The sequence below is a fragment of the Trichosurus vulpecula genome, chromosome 1, assembly GCF_011100635.1.
Source record: "Trichosurus vulpecula isolate mTriVul1 chromosome 1, mTriVul1.pri, whole genome shotgun sequence".
NCBI lineage: Eukaryota > Metazoa > Chordata > Mammalia > Diprotodontia > Phalangeridae > Trichosurus > Trichosurus vulpecula.
The window spans coordinates 558165151-558180382 of NC_050573.1; the positions used below are offsets into that span (position 1 = coordinate 558165151).

The following is a 15232-nucleotide window of genomic DNA, read 5'->3' on the forward strand; positions in this document are numbered from 1 at the left end:
ATCTGTAACAGACTTGTTCAAGGTCGTACAGGTGTGGACTAGGGTTTGAAGCCAGGTTCTCCGATTCCAAGTCTCTTCCCTCTGCATCACTATGCTTCAATAATTTGGGGGCACACACGGAGGAAATAGTACAGACTTCTGGAAATACATGATACAATGTATGTGTCTGACGATTGAAAGGTGGCCAACTGTCGCACCAAAATATTTCCTCCTTCCCTACCCCCATCATGAATATTCAAGTGATGCTAATGCCTCCGCTTACTTTCTTTGAAAATTGGCAGCTTTGGATTTAAAATGAATCATATCAATCATGGCAAATTTGAGATGGCCAAAAAAAAAAAAAAAAAGAAAACTCAGCAGCCTTTCTGCGTAATAGCCACACTCAGTTAAACTGTGCAAGTATGATTAATTTATCTTTCTATTTGTTGTCATAGTTTTAAATATTCTGAACAATTAAGTACATTTTCCCTATAGATGCCAATCCTACCATGGCTTAATTCTTACTCTCTCAATTCAATTCAACAAATGTTTATTAAGTGCCTATTATGGGCAAGATGCTGCTAAGCTCTGGGAATACAGCAACAAACACTGTCCCTAGCCTCAAGGAGCTTTCTGAAGCCATTTCAAGGGCCATTCCCCAGAATCCCTGGGCCGAATTTTGGAGTTTACCTATGATCCTAGTCATCTAGAGAGCATTAGGACTTTTAAAAATCTGTCTGGCTGACCTTGCAATCTATGAAAAATATTTGACCAAGGCTCCTGAACCTCCTATTGCAGTTCCTGTAATCTTGCCAAGTTGCCACAGATAAAATAAATACAGCAGCAATTACAAATAATAGCCATGAAATAGGACACTTTAAATGGGATCCCTTTCAAGAAGCCAACCTTTTAACTTAACAAGCATTTATTATGTACAAGACCTTGAGCTAAATGTTGAAGATAAAACAATGAAATAAAATATGGTTCTTACCCTCAAAGGGTTTTTAATCCAATATGTACAGTATAATCTATATGATGCTTTTTTCCCTAAAATTTACCTCCAGGGCCCAATTAATTTCTGATAGAGACATCATAGTATTTTCTCTAGAGTTTGCAAATGCCAGGAGGTTTATTTTTCTGTATATTAAGGAAACCTATTTCTTCCCTTTCCGTTATATCTATCCTGTCATTTTTAACTCTTAGATTTCCATGGAAAGATTTCTGATTATGACAAATTAAATGGTCATAGGGCAGCCTCATTCAGCCACAAAATCCCAGCAAATATATGGAAAAGACCCAGAAAAGACAATGATAAAGAAAACTCAAAAAAGAAACAAAAACAAGTTCCTGCATCCAGTCTGGAGCTGGGAGTGGGTAGACGGAAGATTCAAGGAGCTAGGAAAAGCAGCCAGATTTGAAGTCAGCCAATGCTCTGAATGGGGTAGGTCACAAGCTAGCTCAAGCTCCAGTATTCAGGTACTTGAAACTAGATCCCAGCTGTGGCCTCTGAGAACAGAAAGGTCAGAACCAACCTCCAGTAATGCAATGTACTTCTCAGGGCAGGAAGCTTGAGAGCAGCATGATCTCCAGTATCCCAGTAGGACCTATCAGGGATCCATTAAAGGAAGGAACCAATGGCCATCTGGGGATTATGCAATAAGATAGAGACCAGAACCCAAAAAGGATTATTAGAAAAACAAGAGAGAAGGCAGAGACTGAGGCAAAGAGTGGGACCTAATATCAGCCACCCCATCCAGATCAGCCTCCAGATTACAGATTGGACAGGACTAAACGAAGCCTAGTTAACTAATCCTGAAGTGTCCAAGGGCACTGGCCCAAGCAGAGGACCCTCATCCCAGAACTGAGCCTGAAAATATGAGTAAACAGAAGAAAATATTGATCACAATGAAGAAATACTAGTGGTTAAGGGAAGCCCTAGAGGTAAAGATAGAGAAGAGTAACCTTATAACAACTATAAGCAGAGTCTCAGAGGAAAAAAAACATCTTGGTTTCAAGGATTTAAAATATGGCTAAAAGAAATGAAGGAAGATTAAAAAACGAAATTAGAAATGAAATGAGAATTTAGGAGGAAAAAAAGAAAGCAAATAAATAGTACCAAATGGAAGGTGGAAACCCCTACTCAAGTAGTAGATTTTCTGAAAAATAAAATGGACCAAATAGAACTCAATGACTACACTGAGACAAGAAATGTTAGTACAAAATAAAAAATATTGAAGCTATAGGAAAAAAAAAGGTTAAGTGTCTCCTGTCAAAAACAACTGATCTGGAAAATAGGAATAAATTTAAAAATTACCATATCCCCTGAAAACCACAACCAAACGAAAACCCTGGATACCCTATTTCAAGAAATCATAAGAGAAAAATTCCCAAATCTGTTAGAATCAGAGGACAAAGTGAAAATGGAAAGAATCTAGCAATCGCTTCCTGAAAAAAAAACCCAACAACCTGAACAACAACAACCCCAAACTGAAGAACATCCAGTGATATCACAGCCAAAATCCAGAGCTCTCAAATAAAAAATTTCCCTGGAACTCTAGGATTGGGAAAGGAGTCTGAAGAACTCCCATCTTCCTTCTATTGCCCAACTTTTGCACATAGACTCTGAAGGCTGTACTTTCCCAGGGATTTCTAGAAGTGTTAGATATTATTCACAGTTATTAATGATGGCAATGAAGTATGATATTTGGTAGATGTCAATTGCTTGTAAGTCGATATTGTTTTTGTAGAAAAAATGAGGACTTTTCAAGCAGCTTCTAAAAACATAGCAGCAGTGAGGTGTTATGTATGCTCTATTCACCTCCAAAGCGAGAGCTTCGTTACTACTCTCCTAGTAACAGTCCTTTTCCTTTAAAGAAGAAAAAGAAAAAAACAAAAAAGAAGCCATAAAGCAAGTAACCTAGATTCTGTTCTGATTTTCCCTTTTACCTTACAAGAGGGATATGTAATTGGTATTAATTATATAGTGCTAGAAATATTCTTTCTGGAAAAGGCAGTGCCGAGTAGCTTAACCCTATATTACTGAATTTGGGGCAATCTGTATTGTGGATATTTTTAAGAACTGAAAGAAAGGCATTTTGGTATTGGAGAAAGAGTAACAGCTTTGGGGCAAGAGATCCTGAATTCATATACTGCCTCTGTCTCTTAATAACTGTAGGATTTTGGTTGTATCACTTAACCCCTTGTCTTAGTAGTGTCTTAATCTATAAATTAAGAGGCTGGAGTAGATGGCTTCTGAGGCCCCTTCTACCTCTAAAGATCTTCTGAATGCTGGATGGATGGAGATCATGTTGCAGGATGACAGAATTAGAGCTCAAAAGAATGTCTTAATTATTATTATTTTTTAGAAGGGGGAGGTTAGTCCAGACCTGTGATTTCATCGATGTAGGGTGTTCTGGGGATGGATCTCCCCCATTACTTCAGATGGACAGCTATTTTACAACTTGCAGTCTTAGAGGGAGTTTCTGAGGTACTCAGAGACTGAGTAATGTACCCAAGGTATTATCCAGGTTATTACTTGAACATTGATAGTCCTGACTCAGAGGTTGGCTTGCTATTATGCTGTACTGCCAATCTTAATTTTTAAGGAGATATTTTGTTAATTCTATTCAAGGGAAATGTAGTTAAGGAGAAGTAGGAAATACACACTGAATAGGCAGAAATAGGTACGAATAATAATTTTACTTTAAAAAAACTTACAAAAACATTTGAAGCATCAGCTATTCTCATTTTAGGAAGCGTTAAAAAGCTTTAAAGAAATCCAACAGAAATTATTAGTCTGTAGCCATTCTTTATGTCCCTGAAAATAAAACTAAAAACATGTTTTGTTTCATTTTCATTAGTTTACAAAATAGAGGAAAAGCAGTCCTAATATGTGCACAGGGATTTTCTGTATATCTTTTTAACGTAATAGAGGTTTTTATATATGAAAGAAGTTTTTTTGAAAGGAGTTCATTTAACTCTCCTAGATGTATTTTTTACCTATTCTTGAAGCAAACTATTATGATTTCCAGGAGAAACCAGACATCTAGGATATCCATAGATCCCAAGGGCACTAAGTAAGCCATCTAGGACACCTCAATTTTCTGCCTTGAAAATAAAATCTTTTAGGGAAATGCTGTGTTAGGGGAAGAATGATCTTCCTTTCAAAGTCGCCTTGGTGACCATTTCAACTGAAATTATTTCTACCACATCACCTGACCCACTTAAAATATACCCCTACATAGGCATGACCTTCAGGCAATGTGGAAAATAGAGTTCACTTTAAAGGAAAATGAAAGAGAACAGAGTGGTACTGTGAGATCTGGGAAACAGAAAGAGAATTAGCAGGATCACAAAAAAGGAAAACTCTTGGAGCCTAAGTGCCTGAGGAAAGGGTTGGACTGAAAAAAAAAGGAAAGGAAAGGATTATCTATCTATCTCTATATATTGTAACGTGTGTGTGTGTGTGTACATACACACACCCATACAAACATACACACACACACAAACACACATAGGATGTCCCAAAAGTCTTACTGCAATTTTAAGCTTTAATGGCTTCTTACGGCACTAAAACTTTTAGGACATCCTGTATACATAAATACATACATGAGAGAAATTATTATTTTATCTTACATTACTAATAATTGTTAATTAAATGATATTAATTACCCAGAAACTATGTCTCTCAGACTTTTCAATCATTGCAATACATACACACAAGTTTGGAGGAGAAAAAACAGAATAAGGGAACTTAACATTCCAGGATGAAAGTAATTTTAAATCTATATCTGGAAGGGACTTTGGGGGTTAATTAGTCTAACTCCCTCATTTATGAGATAAGGAAGCTAGGACTTACTATGATTTAGTTTCTTTTAATGACACCACATAGCCTGTATGTTTGTTAGGTCATTCATTCATTCATGGACCATTTACTGAGCAACTAATAGGTACAGCACACTATAATACTTGATCGGGGAAATCCACTTTTTTGCATCTCCTACAATTTCAATACAGTTAATGCTTCACATGCCTTAATAAGATTTTTTAAAAATAAAATTATCATTCATGCATACTTCAATGTATTACATAAGATTAGGCTGCTAATCTCAAGAAGCTTATGATCTAGCAAGAATGAGAAGAGATGTACACAGATAAATTCAGTGGAAATTAGGATATGATTCCTTCTTTCATATTTAAAGAACCTATCCCAGGCATTGTACTTTCTGCTGAGAATACAAAGACAAAAATGAAAGCATCTGCTCTCAAGGAGCTTATGTTCTGCTGGGGCTGGAGGACACTGTGAATGTAGGTAAGTAAATATATGGTATATACAAAATAATCACAAAGTAATGACATGTGCCTCAGCCTGTGCTTGGAGACAGGAGGTGGAATGCAGTGTGTAGAGAACAACAAATTAGCCAACTCGTCTGGAATGCAGTATTCGAGAAGGAAAGCAATGTGCGCTAACCTGGAAAGGCAGGCTGGAGCCAGGCTGTGAAGGGCCTTAGAGGTTTTAAATGATACTTAAATGATATAAGAGGAACACAAATAATAGGATCAGATGAAGAATTTCCAAATTGGGCGGGGGGGAAGGAAAGGGAGGAAGGAAGAATCAGGGTAGGCTTCATGGAGGAGGTAGCATTTGAGCTGGGCCTTGAAGGATGAGAAGGGAATGTCAGAAGGCAGACATGGAGGGGTGACGATATTGAAGAGTATGCCAACCTTTTAACAATAACTAGACGTTTTGGTCATTATCCATATTAATGGGCAACATCTAATTTATATGTCTAACCATATGTTTATGTCCAGATACATATATCTACCCTTTCTATTTCAGGTGGATTTGTCTCCATTTCTCTAAGACTACTTTTTTAAGGCCAAAATCGAGATCTAGTGCATAATGCTGATGCTCCATTCAGTCGTAACATTTTTGTTGAGGCTAAATTCTGCATTATGAGCATTTCAACCATGTTGGATTCAGAGTCTTTATGCTGATTTGATTTTATTGAGTTTTCTACAGGGATTATATAAATGCTTATTCCTACTTATTGATAAAAACATATCCAAGATTTGACTTGGTTTATGTTCCCTATTTGTGTTCTGTCATGTTGAAGATGCTCTAATAAAGCTTTTCTGGGAAGGTAGGAAGTAATATGAATTGCCAGTTGAGATTTTGGGCCATCTCTCAAGAAATTATGGCTTACTGGTGATGGAACCCTTCTAAACTAAAGGGTAAGGTGTACCAGGGAAGCATGGGAAGACTTATATGATGCAGAGTGAAGTTAAAAACAATACATACAACCACCGCAGCAACAAAAATGAACACCGTGTAATTATAATGATGGAGAAGCTTTGCCCTGAAGATGACTACAGAAAATGTATTAGGAAATAAAGTGATGTTGTAAAAACCAAAGATACTCAAATGTAAGAGCACAGTGTCTGGCACATAGTAAGCGCTACATAAATGTGAGCTATTGATGGTAGCGAGGTGGTACAGTGGATAGAGGGCAAGGCCTGGAGTCAGGGAGACTCATCTCCCTGAGTTCAAATCCAGCCTCCAACACTTACTAGCTGTGTGACCCTGGGCAAGCCACTTAACAGTATTTGCCTCAGCTTCTTTATCTGTCAAATGAGCTGGAGAAGGAAATGGCAAACCATTCCATTATCTTTGCCAAGAAAACCCCCAAACAATCGGACACGATGGAAAATGATTAGCGCGTGACGTTGATGATAATGCTGCTACATCTCTGATTTCATGAATTTAAAAATTCTTTCTAATGATAATGATCTTGACCCATCCATGCCTGTCCATGCTGCGTGACTCATCATTCATGTCCTCCCACAAATTCACCACAGAGGGTCCACCCAGCGTGGAGGTAGAGTCTTCCTCTTTTTCTCTTGACACCACAAGTGTAACTATGAGGCATTACTGCTGTCATCCCTTCCTCTAAGGATCTAACAGTGATCTTCTTTTCCTATCATATAATTCCTTGATGACATTTTTAACCTCTGGTTTTCTTTGGATTTCTTGACTGGTTATAAGTTGCAGCTTATTCATACCATGATGCCCATGGCCCTCTGTATGATGTCCATTTAAAATTCTTTCTTAAAAAAAATGTAAAGATAAAGGCTAACTTTAGAAGAGGAAGGAACAGACCTAGAAATTCTAGTAAAAGAGGAGGAGATATTTGAGAATGTTTGGCTACCAATAATTCTAGTTACTCCTACAATTGGCCTAATTTAGGATGTCTTCATCTCTTCTATACCATCTTCTGCTTTAGAGAATCTGAGTAAACTACTTTCCTGGGTATACCATGTTTGTTTTCCTACATCAGTAAATGAATTTTTTATGGTTTTTTCCTCAATTACATGTAAAAATAATTTTAACATTCATTTAAAAATAATTTTTGAGTACCAAATTCCTTCCTTTACTCCCTATATCCCCAAAAGGCAAGCACTTTGCTATAGATTATACATTCTGTACAGTAATTCTCTACTGCCAAAATCCACTTAGAGGAAATGGTGACCTGATTATATTCACTCAAGCTGCTTTTAAGACTTTTTTTTTTAAAAAAAGATCCTTAAACGGCATTCTGGTTCAGTGAAGCATTCCAAACTCCAATGGGTATTTTTTGTCCGTCTATTTCTTTTCCATGTTGTTGTTCTCTATTCTACCTGTAACCTGCCTGCTATGATTGAGTGTCCTTCAGAACACAATGGCCCCTGTTGTCTGTGTCACACAGTTTAAACTTCCAAATGCCCATGTAAATGGTATCATAGAAAAATACTGCAATGTCTCACTCCGTAACAGAATGGCTAAAAGATGCAAAGGGACCTAGGTATGTGAGGATGGTACAAGTAGGAGGCTAACATAGGGGATGTAAAGAGTAAGAGGAGGGGACAGAGACATAAGAAACCAAAGTGGGAGGGAAAGAGAGAAGATAATGTGTGGAGAGAGATACTTATCTTGTATCCCACATTTCTAAGTGCCAGTGGCCCTTGAAGACTCATGTGCTGCATAGGCCATGGCTGAGAATTTAACCTCTGTTTACAACCAAAACATTCTTAAAAATCCAATGAACACTTCAGAGTTCATGCCCTAACAGAGACAGCTTAAGACAAGTTACTCGTTAAGTATGGCATTGTAAAACTGTCTAATGGCTGAATGTCACAAAAAAAAAAAACACAAGCAAACTATACTTGGAATTTATGTGCCTTACTAGAATTCAAAGCTAAAGAATTTCTGATGATTACCTTTCTACAAGGTCAACAAAATGCTTTCAAAGTGAAATTGTGAGCTTTAAAAAAAACTGCCTTTCTCTTTTATTTTTATGAGATACTTCACCTGTGAACAAGAAGGTAGAAAGGTTTAGACCTCTGAAAGATTGTTTTTTTTTCTTGAAGTCTCAAAATAGTTATTATATTTATATATTTCCTTCTCCAGGCCATTTTGTTTTCTCAAAAATTCCGAGCGTTTCTCTCTAAGCTCAGAAGTATAAGCTAATAAGTGATAGAAGGAAGGAAACTTTTAAAATATAATTTAAATGAAGAAAAAGAGCCTGTCTTAGCAAAGCCAATAATTCTGTGGCTTGGAGGCTAGTTTAAATCCCACCTCTGACACTTACTAGCCATGTAACTCTACAGAAGTCAGTTAACCTCTATATGTCTCAGGCGACTCCACAGGCTACCCTACCATCTCCACCATCCCTGGTCAGCCACCTCGTTTCTTGACGCTGAGGCTATGCCTTGAAGGACTCCCACCCTGGGGTGCTGCTCTCCTGAATGGCACGGGCCTCAGATGGCCCACTGTTCACAACAGCTTGGCCCCAGCGATGTCTCACTTTACTCCACTGACATCTCCTTCCTGGCCACCTTGCCACTCACCATCTATTTACCCTTCACACAACCCTCTCCTCCTCTAACTCTCATTTCAGTTCTGAAACTATAATCAAATCAGTTATTCCAGGGCTAATGGGAAAGCATGTCAATCCACTTCCTTGTAGCTTTTATCCTCGTCACAATAACTTTCTAAAACACAGTATCTCTGCCTGGTCACTCCTTTGAGATATTGTCTTCCCCTGTTAGAAGGGAAGCTCCGTGAAGACAGGAAGTGTTTTTGCTTTTGTATTTGTAACTCCAGGGCTTAGCACAGTCCTTGGCACATCGTAAGCCATTAATAAATGCTTAATAAATTCATTCAAGTCAGAGATAGATTGCGAGCTGCTTTGATAGAGGGAGTTCATTGCATCAGTATTTGAGTAATGACTGAAGGGAAAATATGGCTGCTTTCAATTCCAGTCATTTAATAGGCAGTCTCTGCATTAATCAATGCCTATGCCGAGTTCGTATTTAATGAAGAGTCTAAAACTATCCAAAGAGAAAATAGTCTTCTTTTTCCTAACACTATGTCTAGTTTAGGTTTGCTGTTATTGAGCTGTGTTCTTTTGGGCCCTATTTGAGGTTTTCTTGGCAAAGATACTGGAGTGCTTTGCCATTTCCTTCTCCAGCTCATTCTGTGGATCAGAAAACTGAGGGACATAGGGTTAAATGACTTGCCCAGGGTCACACAGCAAGTAAGTGTCTGAGGCCACATTTGAACTCAGATCTTGACTCCAGGCTGGGCACTCTATCCACTGCCTACCCGAGATTAAATTGTTGCTCAGATATTTGTAGTCCTGTTTGACTCTTCATGACCCCATTTGGAGTTTTCTTGGTGAAGATACTGAAATGGTTTCCCATTTCCTTCTCCAACTCATTTTACAGTTGAGGAAACTGAGGCAAACAGGGTTAAGTGACTTGCCCTGGACCACACAGCTAACCCATATCTGAGGCCAAATTTGAACACAGGTCCTCCTCACTCTAGGTGGGGCACTCCACTGTGCCACTTAGCTGCCTTAGATTAAATTACCGATGTCCAATATCCTTCCCTGGGGGATGGAAATGGGCCGCACGGGAGCTGCATGAGCTTGAAAGCATCCTGAGAGGAGAGATCATGATGGTGGACTTTCTCAGCCTAAAAGAGGACAGGATCATCGATTTAGAGCTGGAAGGGGCCTTAGGCTGTGGTGTCCAATGTTCTGATTTTAGAGCTGAGGCCTAGAGAGGTTAGGTGCCTCACTCACGTAATTGCTGATCAGTTTCTTACCTGGAAAAGAAAGCCAGTGAATTATCTGGTGAAATGAAGTTTAACTTAACTTTAAACTTGAGTAATGCCATCTTGCTCTGAAGCAGTCCCAGGGCTCCTAGAGTTTGTGGGCAAAGCTTAACAACGTTTGTCTTCCCCAAACTCCCTATACCCTGTATTCTGTTTGAACAGACATTTCTTTCTCTAGTAAATTGCCTCTACTCTATATCATGGAAATCTTGGTCTAATCTTCTGGATCATATATCACCAATAGCCTGCTTTAGCTGTCTGTACCATATATTACTAATATCTTGTTAAAAACCTTATGATTCTTAACTATGAATTTGTTCTGTGCCTCCAGGAATTCTTCTTAGAGCATAGCCAGTCAGAATGGAATAAGCATCGTCTTTGATATTTCTTGTTGTTGTTTTGTTTTTCTTTATAAAAGTAATTCTTTGGGAAGATCTGGTTGAGTTTTGTTCTCTCTGTGTGTCTCCCTTGTATTTCAAGTTAAAAAATTGTTGACTAGTGACTGTATCTTGGGGTTTTTCTTTCAGGTACCACAATATTGGACAGTTCAGATCTGATGGGCAGGGGATTTCTTATTCAGAAACTTCAGTGTGTTTTAGGAAATCCAGACCACCGAGTGACATTATAAATCAGGGAGGCATGACCGTATAGGACTTTGTCAAAGGGCTAAGTGTGTCAACAGAATGTCACAGAGTTGCCTTGATAGTAACCTCAAGTTTAGTTCTCCTCTGAGTGGAACTGATAGGTTTTATACCTCTTGATGGGTTCCTGTGAGTTTTCTGAACCTTGTGAATTTTCTGTGGAGTAAACTAAAGGCTGCTCTACCAAATGTGCCTGGTGAGGAACAGGCCCTCTGCAGCAGCAACTAGATTTGAAGATCTTTCCCACCCATTCATAGGCCATGTGACCTGCACAGGAAGTCTAAGACACATGTAGTGGGAGGAGCTTCCCGACAGGAAAAGGAAGTTATGTTACAGGAAATGGGGGGAGAGAGAGAGAGAGAGAGAGAGAGAGAGAGAGAGAGAGAGAGTGAGAGAGTGAGGAGTGAGTTATGGCTGTTAATGGCCGCCCTCGTGTCTGAATAAATGATTTCCTTCTTCCACCTTCCATGTGGAGAGTCTTGTATACTTTGCGATACAGACCCACGCAGGCATTTTGACAATTATCATCTACGCTGTCATTAGTGCCTTACTGATGCACCCTCTTACCCACGTCCAGGGAAATCCTAGGCATGAGTTGGAGTTAAGCTTTAATTGGGAGATTCTCCTGGAGTTACTCCAGACGGAAGCAAAAGAAAGATAAAATGGGCCTTTGGGGGTCAACTCCCAAGATTAATCCTGGTCCATTTTATTCGACAGTCTTGGGAGTGGGGGTGTTGGGTTACATTTCATTTTGTCTTTTATGCTTGATATCAAGTGGGCTTATAAAATAAATACATATGCATGTTTTCCCAATCAATGGCTTATGTCCAAAGAACAAGAAATAACTAATATTTAAAGGGAGGGAACAAGCTTAACAAACTGTCAAAACACTTCAAAACTGCTTACAATAGGACAAAGATTTATTTTACATGAAGAAAAAAAAAGAACCTTTTGGATTGCATTGGAATTTCATCTCTTAAGAGGGATTTTCCTGTGTCACTCATGATAAATTTTATGATGAGCTTTGAAATGCTTCATATTTAAGGATTTCTTTTTGCTCAGTTACCATTTCTAGAATACATATTTTAAAATAAAATAATATGCCTTTATATTTGAATATTCATTACTTTAAAATCTGAACAAACCTTTTGTTTACAACATCAACTTTTTAAGAAATGTTAGTGGAAAAATAAAAGCTGGAAAGGACTTGAATAGAACAGAATTTGTAAGAATTCTATGTGCAAGGACACGTGGTATATTTTTCCCAAAGTTTAAAAAAAATCACTCAAAAAAGCAACAAACACCATTTTATTTGTGGTACCAACTGTGGAAATAGCAATGCCACTGAAAAACCGGAAATAGACCTTCTCCCAATTCCATGTATGGAGGTCTTTCCCATCAGTTTTTTAAACATATGCCTGATTTCTACGTGATTCATGGGGATGGTTTCTTTTTACACTGAAATCTGAGCTTCCTACCACCAGGCCCTCACCAAGCGTCCTCCATCTCTGTTGCGTCATATTTAGGAATCATAGGAGTGGAACGATAATGAAAACATGTAACCACAATATCAAGGATGATAATGGAAGGGCAAACCTTACAAATAATGCCCTAGAGATGAAAATCTAATTCAAGACCATCAAACATATATTTGCATTTGAATATATAATTTTGCATTTGAAGAACTGATGCAAGGGGAGTCTTCAAGGCTATGAAGCAAGGAAGACCACTATTTCACCCCAGACTGAGAGAATCATCTTTTTACTGATTACTTCTGAAGGTTTCCAAGATGAAGCTCACCAATAAATTCACGGTGTTAGAGGATAAAGAAGAGGGAAAAAATCAAGTACTGTGTCATTTTCATTTTTCCCACCACAGTGCACACCTCAGTCAGAATTCAAATGAGATGTGAGGCAAACAACTGCAGGTCCTAGAGTTTGCTTTCAACATTCCTCAGCACTGATTTTAAAAGTAGGGGGCTTTAGAGATTCAAATAAGATTGGTTTAGAACACAGATTCTCAAAGTGTATCCTGGAGGGGTCCCTTTTGTTTTGGGCTATTCCTGAGACTTTTCTTGTAGTCATGTAGTTTTTCCACGGAAGGTTTTCTATGGAATTAACTATAGTTAGTAAAATATATAGTTTATAACTATAGTTTATAATATATTTTATAACTATAGTTATCTAATTACAGTTATAAAGGGGATTCCCTTTCAGGAAGTCTTCGAGATCAAAACAATTTTCATAATAATACTAAAATGTTATTTGTCTATGAAAATATTCCTCCCTTTTTAAAACTACTTATCTGCGCGAGGCCAAGATTTTCTTCATATCCTCCTTCAATCAAAACAACACATTATAAGAGATCAAATGCAGAAACAAATATGAGAATCCAGCTGTTTTCTATTAAGCCAGACATTAAAGAGATTTGCAAAAGTACACAAAACAACGCCAATCTTCTCACTAATTTTTTGTTTTGGAAAAATAGTTTTTTTTCATAAAATATGTTATTTATGTTAACATGTAATGGATTTATTACTGTTATTAATAGAACAATCTTATGAGGGCTAAGATGTACCCTTTCATTTAAAAAATCTATAACTGTCCCAGCTTAACTCTTTCCCTTTGATACAAGAGAAGGTTCACCGGGGGTAGAGTGGGGAAGGGATGTGGTAGTAAGGCATGTAGTTACCACTAACACTGGGCTATAGTTAATTTAATAGAAAACCTTCTGTGGAGAAACTGTGTGACTACAGCAAAATTCTTAGAAATAGCCCATCTCTTACAAATCATCACAAAATGAAATTTTTGGGGTGGGGGGGGAAACCAGAGCTCAGAACTATGACTTTATTTCCATAGGAAGCTCCTGGTGTGGAAACTCTCTCCATCAAAACAGATTAGCAATTGTTATGTAACTTATAGTTCTCAAGAGTTGCCTGGGACACTGGTGACTCACACAAAGGGCAGATAATACATGTGTCAGAGGGAGGATGTAAACCAAAGTTTTCCTAACTCCACAATGTCTCTTCAGAGAAATCTTGCTGCAGAGAATCCCTTTAAGTACAATGAATGTGGAAGGCCCTTGGCAGTGTGTGTGTTGGGATGGGGGCAAGGGAGGGAGGTTGAGGAAGAGGCAAGATGCTTTATTAAACATTAAGAAATTCATGGTATAGAGAGACCCTTTGAAAGCAATGAGTGTGGAAAGCCTCAAGTTAAACTGAGAACCTTACTGAACACAAGAGAATGAATTATAGAAGAAACTTTTTGATTTCAATAATAACTGACATTTTTAAAAATTTTAATTTTAGACTCAAGGGCCAGAACACAAATATAGAATAGAGAAAAGAAACAAAACATATCGTAAACTTAAATACTGAAACTTAAATACAAAGTAAGAAAGGAAAAAAAAAGCATGTCATGGGCATAGCAGAACATAAGAGAGGATTCAAAATGTGTAATAATAAATTTTCATTTGAAGAAAGCCTGTATGATAGATAATAGATGTTGTGTTGAGAATCGTCCATCTTTTCTGTTTCCTTGTGAGTTTTCTTTTGTTCTCTGCTGGGCACTTTTTACTTTGTTCTTTTTTTCCCTCCCCCTTACCCTCCCCCCCAGAAGAATACAATAAGGTTTAGATGTGTTTCTCTGTAGAGTATATAGACATATACTTTCCCAAACCTACTCTACTCCTTATCTTTGTTTTCATGTTTGTGCATATCTCTTGTTTCCTATCCCTCTTGACTCCTCTACTTTGCTTCTCCCCACTACCTTGCCCTCCTTTTACTTGCCTTCCCCACTCCAAGGATCCCTCCCCTATCCTCCCATTCCCATAAAGCTAAACACCCTTCTATACCCCCTTTTACCTATTCCCTCATTCTTCCCTCAAAAAATCCCTCCCTTTTCCTCTCCCTCCTCCCTATGCCCCTACCATTTTATTTCTTCTAAATTTAGAAGACTTTTATGCTCTTATAAATGTATTGTTCCCTCAAACCCATTCCTGATAAAAGTAGGTTACCAGAACTACCAACCCTCCTCCCCCATCTAATTCCTCTGTATCTGCACCTCATTTGTATAAAATAATTACTCTTTTTAGCTGTTCCTAAATGGTTTTACCTTTTAAATTCAGGCTTACCCCAATCTTTCTTATGAGCTTTCCAGTTATTAATAAGAATCTTAGACATACATTTTACATATATAAAAGGTAAACAGTCTGTCCTTATGAATCCCTTATAATCAGTCTTTGTTATATACCTTATATTTCTCTTGGCTCTTGTAAGTCAAATCTTTTATTAAGTTCAGGACTTTTTTGAACAAAGTCTTAAAAGTCTGAGAGTTTATCAAATGTCCATTTTTTTTTCATTCAGGATAACTTTGCAGGGCATGATATTTTTGGCCAGAGCCCCAATTCTTTTGCTCTTCAGTATATTGTGTTCCAAGACCTAGGGTCCTTTAGTGTC

At 37.9% G+C, this 15232-nt stretch overlaps 1 protein-coding gene across 5 annotated transcripts in view; it reads right to left on the reverse strand.

Moving 5' to 3' along the window:
* The window catches only part of PALM2AKAP2 (PALM2 and AKAP2 fusion), a 553253-nt gene that overhangs the window by 143930 nt on the left and 394091 nt on the right, over nucleotides 1-15232 (reverse strand). The window lies entirely within an intron of this gene.